We start from the raw sequence: 7,718 nt of genomic DNA on the forward strand, positions 1-7,718 counted from the left end.
TTGGAGAAATTACACTAATTACGGAGTTTATAGTCATAAGTAGTACTCTATGTGCAGGAGACAACTGCATTTGAGTCAGCGTTTTTAAAATAATATACTCTGCAAGTTCAAGGCTAAGGTTTAGGCCAGCATCACTTTGTCATGATTAGCTCTTGATAAGTTGCAGCTATATTGTTGCATTCATTCCTCCCCACCAAGTCCTTTAGTTCATTTATACCCTTTTGGACAAATTAAAGCTATATCTCTTAGTGGCCTTTCCCTGGTCAGAACAAAGATGTATGCTAAAATGATCACGGTAGATGAGAACTGCGTCATATCATTCCTGACCCAGGTAGCAAAAGCACAAAAAATACTACTGAAGTCTGAACACAGGCCCTGTGAAAGGCAGAGCCGTGACTGAGTTTTACTTGTTTTTTGACAGGCTGTCACAGGCCATATTCCCATTTAGGTCACTGTAATAGTAGTCAAAAGGGTATCTCAAAGCCCTCCAATTGTCTTTAATCAGTTTAATCATCCTTCTCCTTGTCCCTTGAAATGTAGTCATTGAAGACCTCACAGATTCCTCTTCCTTGTAGTTTTCCATTTGTAAATAAATAAATAAATAACACTTCTGAAGCAGTGTGTACAACAACTAACAGGTCTGAATCTCCTGAGATGAGAAGCCTGTGGCAGTTCCCAGACAGCTTGGGTTTCCATCCATTTGAATGTAGATACCTCTGCAGCAAGAATTAGGAAGATTATGAGCTGATTACTAATCTTCCATAGAGCATTCCAGTGGATCAGTTGAAAGGATTTAGCTGAGATATGAGAGAGGAGGTGAGTCCTTGAGACACCATTCCCCTCTGCATAGCACAGCTGTATACAATTCCCACCCAACAAAAACCTGCGTGTATTTTCCCTCATCTTCTGATTTAGCACCTGCATGCTGCTGTGTTAACATCATTCAGATATTTGATAGCTCTGCTAGTCTTTCCTTCTGCGGTATACCTATTCACTGGAAATTTGCATGATTATAAGAATTCACAGGACAATGGGGGGAGGGGGGAGGGAAGGAAGAGATTTTTTTAAGCTTCTGTAATCAAATACTAAGGTTCAACACGGATGAAAAGTCCTATTCTGCTTCTCATGATCAGATAGCGAACATAGAAGGGTAAAACCAATTTCAGTATAAACACTTGGTACTGATCTAGTTTTCTTGAGGTCTGTGCTTGAGAACAGGCCTGCCAAAAAAGAAGCCTAGGAAGTTGCTTTAGTACTTCTGAGGCTGCTTTCCAGCAGGATTAGACTGTCTCAGACTCTCTCAAGTAGAAGAACTGTAGGTACCAATCATTAAACAATTAGCTGTTTCCCTGATGGAGGTGGGGCAGGTGAGCAAGACAGAAACTAAGTCCCACCTAGTTCCAGAAGAATTATTTCATAAACTACCAATTAAAGCAGTGAGTACTCTTAGCAGTACAAACTGCATGTGAGTCTACTCATATAAACATGCCGCGAAAGACTTGCTGACAGGAGTAAGAATCACCAAGTTTGAGGAATACCTTTCAAGATCAAGAGACTACATTTCTGTACTGCGGCATGGTGTTAGAAGCCAGCTGAGCAAGTATATATAAATATACTTGCCATATATTTTTTTAATATATATTTGCAGTAACTTAGCAGACGTGCCAACTCATAAAGACCTTCAGCAAAAGCAAGAAGGAATAGCCAGGACAGAAAAATAGATGATGGTGGAGTTTCCTGTGGACTGTAACAGCTATGCTGTAACCTCTAGGCAATTTTATTTTTAAATCGTCATAGTTATGTCAATTAAGATGAAGATCTCCTCCAGATTCAAAACATTGTTTATTTCCACAAGCTGAACTAGTCTGTGGCTTGCAAATAGTATTTCAGAGATTACTGTAGCAGCAGTAGTGATCTCTTTAGAGTTAAGACACATGAGAGTGCATTGGTGCGTACATATAGTTGTATGAGAAGGCTGAGATTGATAATCAGGTTGTTTTCTTGTGTCCTCCCCCTCCTCCCCCTCCCAACCACACACACTGTTACCAGCCAGTCCTGGAACAAGAAGTCTCAGGTTTTAGCTTAGTCTCCAGAAAGAATATCGATTCCAGTCCCTGCAGCTGCTTTCCCACAGGCAGCTGCAGGGAAAGCTTAGCAAGCCATGGAGTAGCCCACCTTGTCAATGCAGTAATTATAATCACCAGGAAAGCCGGTGTCCTCAGAATATGTTCTCTGGTGTCAAGCCCCAACAGAATGGCATAAGGAGATGAACCAACCAAACCAGCATATACTTTTCTAAATGATGTCAAAGATAGCAGGCTCTCCAAGACACCTTTTGGCTTGGAGGCAGCACTATGTCGTATAGTATTCAAGTACTGCAAAGACTACATACACAGTCATCAAATAAAGCTTAAAGTATAGGGCTGTTATAGTTAAATGTTTTCTATCCTTAATTAGTTGCTTCTTCTCAATCCTTTTTCCTAGACTCGTCAAGAATTTTCTCTGGAAGATAAGCATCTTGGCATTACTTCTTTCATTAATATATCAATGCAGTGGCTTTGGTTTTGGTTTTGGTTTTGCTTTTAAATACTTAGAGTTTCATCTTCCATTAGGCACTTTTAAAGATCCGCAATCATTTCAAACTCCCACATTATATTTCGATAATTAAAAGTGGTAACCATATTAAAGCCAAAGCACAGCCACCAGGTCTTTCGATCTGACAGCCATATTTCCCTCCACCCACTGTACTAGCATGTCGCAATGAAGCATGTGATGAGAAGACATACAGAACTCCTCGTTCACATGCCCACGATTAGAAGGGGGGTGGTCAGGTAGTTACCAGAAAATCCAGCATAAACACGGTCTGGAACAATATCCAAAAGAAAGTTTTCTCTGCTAAGGGAAGCCCTGCCTCTTTCCCAAAACCAGGGCAAGGACAATAATGTGCTTTGGATAAAGCTCAGTGTTTTTTCTCAGTTACCATGCTTTGTTTCTGTGAACATGAAGCAGGTTGTATAAGCTATCCTCAGTGAAAGCATAGTACAATCAATGCACCTAGCTCTCAGCCAGCCTCTAACACTCTTACCAATGTATCTACACAAACACTCTTTGCATGCTAGTTTCTAGCAACACTCCTACAGGTGCCACCTGCGACTTATGGGCCATGGCATTATTTTGTGCATCCCCTTACTGTATCTCTAGGGAAGAACCACAAAACTGCATGGTCCTTATTCTATCTGAGGAGGTTTAAAATCACCCCCAATTTCTGTGATTCTAGACAGCAAAGCCACAGATATTCCTGATAATCCATTCCATCTGGAAGACCAGGTCAGCGTCCCATCACCAGAACTCTTTCTCCTGATGATGTCTTCACTGATCAGCATTCTCTCTTCAAACCTTATGTATCCCATCACACTTTTATGACATTTCCTCCCCCTTTTCATTTTCCCTTATTTCTTTCCCCTTCCCCCTTTCCTCCCCTCTAAACAAGCCAAAGTTACAGAATCACAGAATGGTTTGGGTTGGAAGGGCCCTTAAAGATCCTCTAATTCCAACCCCACTGCCATGGTCAGGGACAGGTCAACAGGACCTACTGCTTTCCAAACATCCTTATTTCATCTCCTCCACTAGAGTAATTTCAGGCAAAGTACTAGAATCCACATGCCAACACCTTTTCCCCCCTCTTCTTATTTTTGATAAATATAAATGTAGAATAAATGTATATTAAAAAAAAAAAAGGAATAAATAGAGCAAGCCTGTGCAAACTCCTTACAACCCCTTCCTCAGACACTTCAGGAATGTTAATGTTATTTCCCACCAAAAGCAGAATAATAGGCATATTGGTTTAAATCCAATGAAACACTAATAACCCTAATAATCTATGAGAATCAATAGGAAATTAGGAGCTTCAATACTTTTTTTTCTGTCTTAGTCATTCACATTCATCCTTCAGACAGACCAACACAAATCCAATATATAAATAGGCATCCTGATCTAGAATGGCTAAAAAACTGACAGACCTGGAATTTTCTGGGTTAAAACAAACAGAGCTTGGTTCTGACTCAACAAACGTGGTGTTCCTCAACATTTTTTTTTCTTTGTTAAAATTCCAACCTACTCAGATACCTAGAAAACCAAGAGTAAGAATCACACCCAAGCAAAATCCAGTATTACTGTCTAAGACTTAACAGACTTAGAGAACAACAACGTTACTGGGGACTAAGGATAATTCTATTTAATATTTAAAAGTAGCCATCTGCCCCATAAGAATAAATATGCTTTCTCTCATCTGTTTCAGACTCAAGTCAAGTGAATGCCATCTTATTATCGAGACTTAATTTTCTCAGGTTGGATAGTGAAAATCAAATCAAAACGGCAACTTCAATGAGGGGGAAAGAAAAAAAGTGGCAAGAAAAGCATGGGAGGAAATGCTGTAGTCTGCTATACTTTCCCATTAAAGTTAGGTCACAACAGACACTGAGAAGAGCTTGCTTTACAACAACTTTAGCAGAGGAAGAACTGTAGTGCTTTTGTGCCTATTGAGAAGTAAATGTAATAATAACTCCTGCAATTGTGTCCTGGAGAACCATAAAACTGACTTCTTCCAAAGAGAGCAATTTACAGGAGAAAAGAGAACACACTGACCATGAGAAAGGAAAAAGGTGACCTGGAACAGCATTTGGCACAGTTTAAACTCAGAAAGCAGCAAAGAAACTATAATTCTGAAGATGACATGGAAGTAAATTGTACGTTCTAGTCTAAACACTTTCAACACGTGGGAAAATCTTCATCAAACTACAAGCCACAGAAACATATGTTTTGATTTAGTTTATTTTGCAGCACACAAATATGAAAGACCATTGCCTGTATTTTCCCTAAAGTATTTTCTGGGGAAAAGGAGTGCTGTTTATAGTATTTCTGCTAAATCAGAAGTTGTTTTTTTTTTTTTAATATATTTTTATGTTTTATTTTAATGTGTATTCCCTTCTCTGCTCACTCATCCAAGCTAGAGCATTTTCCAGGAGGTGTTCAAGGGACCCACCTATAACTTCTGTCAGCAGGCCAAGTGATTAGCCCTTTCCTGTCCTACAGCAAGCGGTACGTTTGTGTCTCTTGGTATGTTCTGTCTCATCTCTTTGCAGGTTTGTATGTTTCTCTCCACTCCTTTACAGCTAAGTAGTTTACTGCTATTTCAGCAAGATATTTTATCTCTGTTTCTCCCAGTCTTATCTCCATGCTTCTCTGTGTTTAACTTTCATCCCACTTATTTTCATTGGAAGGATACCAAAGTTCCTTTTCCCAACCTCTTGTGGAATTGATTTTTTTTCAGAGAATTATGGAGTAATGGGGGTGTAAAAGACCTCTGGAAGTGTTCTAGTCAACCCTCCATTTTATTTATGATGTAAAAAGCCAGATTAAATCATGATAATTATTTATAAAATAAAATAAATGAATGTGTCCTCACTTTCATTGCTACTAGTGTGATGTTTATTGTTTGCATGGTATATTGTGAATGACTGATCATCTCTTGCTAAATAAACCCTTAAAGATGTTGGTGAATTGTTGCAATTTAATAGGGTTGATTTTTAATTGGTTTATTTTGAAACCTTATGAAATCGTTGGTTCCATTAAAGATTCAAACTGTATTTTGTCATGTCGGCCTTTTATTAGCTTCAAGAAATTGAGCTTCAAACAGTTTGCTCATAAGTTCTTCAGTGATTAGAGTAAACAACATCTTTGAAATTGTATATGTATTCAGCTTAATCTTGTTCATGTGCCTTTTCTTCACATCCTGTAGTATTTTTACAAGAAAAGGCAAAGCAAAAAGTCCAACTTCACCTTACAGAAATTCTCTTTGCCTTACTAGCAAAAGTTCTTAAAGTTATATTTGCCAGAAAACATCTACTACATCTTTTGTCTATTCATTTTTTTATTCTTTCACTGCTCTCAAAACAACATGTTCTGGTTTGAACCATCTGAACAGATGGTTGTAATGTGTCCAAGTCACCAGAGAATAAAGATGCCTGAATGCAACCCTGTCCTTCCCCCACCAAAAAAATCCCCCAAACCAAAGCCGAAATGTCATGTGTACACAAACATGTTCTTCTTCCCACAAGGAAGCAATAATTTTATCTCTGAGTACAGATCATATGATTTAACAGCAGGACAGCAATTTATAGTTGGTAAATTGTATCCAAAATACTTCACATTGCAGGAAAATACATGGCTTTAGTTTTTGTTTGTTTATTTACTTGTCTTTAAGCTCCTTTAATGCTTGACACATTTATCCACATCGAGGGTAAAAGTTTTTAAACAAATTAAAGATCTGCAAAACAGACTTATGGGCTTCCTTTCTCTGGAAGCTACCGTATTCAGAAGCTCCTACTGTAATGGCAGGTCTGTGCCCCTCTTATTCAGAAAAGAGGTTTTGCTGCGGATTGGGCAGAGACTGTGTCTGCTTTGCAGCCTCTGACTGAATTCCAGTCATACACGTGGCTGAGAAAAGGCTGTCTCATTTGGGAACATTAACCCCGTTTGATGCATTATGACTCCGTGACATTTGGCATGTGTGCCAAATGACCTGAGATTATCTTGATTATTTAGACCTCTTGAGGCCTGAATGTGACTCTTCATAAAATTCCATGCTATGGAAGGATATTTATCAAGAACAGTAAGAGCTGTTATGCTCTCCTACTAGTATTTTTTAGAGCAAACAGTACTGATTATTAACTTGTTAAGTACAACTACTGTAAGTCTCAAGTACTATTTCTAGAATTAACTCTGAACCTTAGCTGTATTTATGATTTAATTTGTTCGTTCAAGCCATCTGTTATTTAAGAAGTCCTAAAACCACAGGATTTAAACAACCAATTTCGCTAAAATGTTTCTATTTATTATTCAAAATGTAATAAATAAATCTAGAGGAAGGGCAGGTGTAGATAAACCCAAGCTTGACTTGTCCATACTTTACATTGGTTATATCTAAACTAGCTCTTAATCAAAACCCCAGCAGGCATGTTAGCTTGAAGTGGTGCCCAAAGTAATACACTTCCATACCAGATTGTTCTGCAGCAGTTTTCAAATGTTCCCCCACTAGAACTGGAAGTATGCGTTCTGTACCAAAAACTTCACATTGTACTTTGTGGCAGCTAATTTGGCCAATGATTTGCAGACTGAAGGAACTGAGAAACAAAGATAACAACTTCCAAAAGGGATCTGAGGGTGAGTGGATTTGTGGAGGACTATGCAAAAAAAGCATCTGGTGAATTTACCAGATGCTAATCTGTAAATTGTAGCTAATTTGGGCTGCCTAGTGAGTGGAGCTAGTAGAAGACTGTCCTATAGACAAATTGTGAAAATATTTGTGTCAGCCTTAACCTGACTATAGGCCAAATTCAGAGCCTGACAGGGAAAGCAGTGTATTAATGGCATGCATTTGATTTGATTTAAACCAGTAATAAAACAAGTAAAAATTATATTGGATGGGTGGATTTCAGATAGATTCTTCTGTATGCAATAAAAATAAATTCTCAGAAGTAATCCTGGCTTGATTAGTGTACTCAGTACTGTGTGGCTAAAGTTCAGGAGATGTTAAAACATCAAACTAAGAGTAGATATTTGCTGAGTAACAATTTCCTTTATTGCTTACGTATAACCAAAAGGAAATATCTGTTTGTGTACATGCAAAATACCACATGTTGAAGTCAGTAAGAAAAAAA

The sequence above is a fragment of the Anser brachyrhynchus genome, assembly GCF_964034855.1.
Source record: "Anser brachyrhynchus genome assembly, chromosome: Z".
Classification (NCBI taxonomy): domain Eukaryota; kingdom Metazoa; phylum Chordata; class Aves; order Anseriformes; family Anatidae; genus Anser; species Anser brachyrhynchus.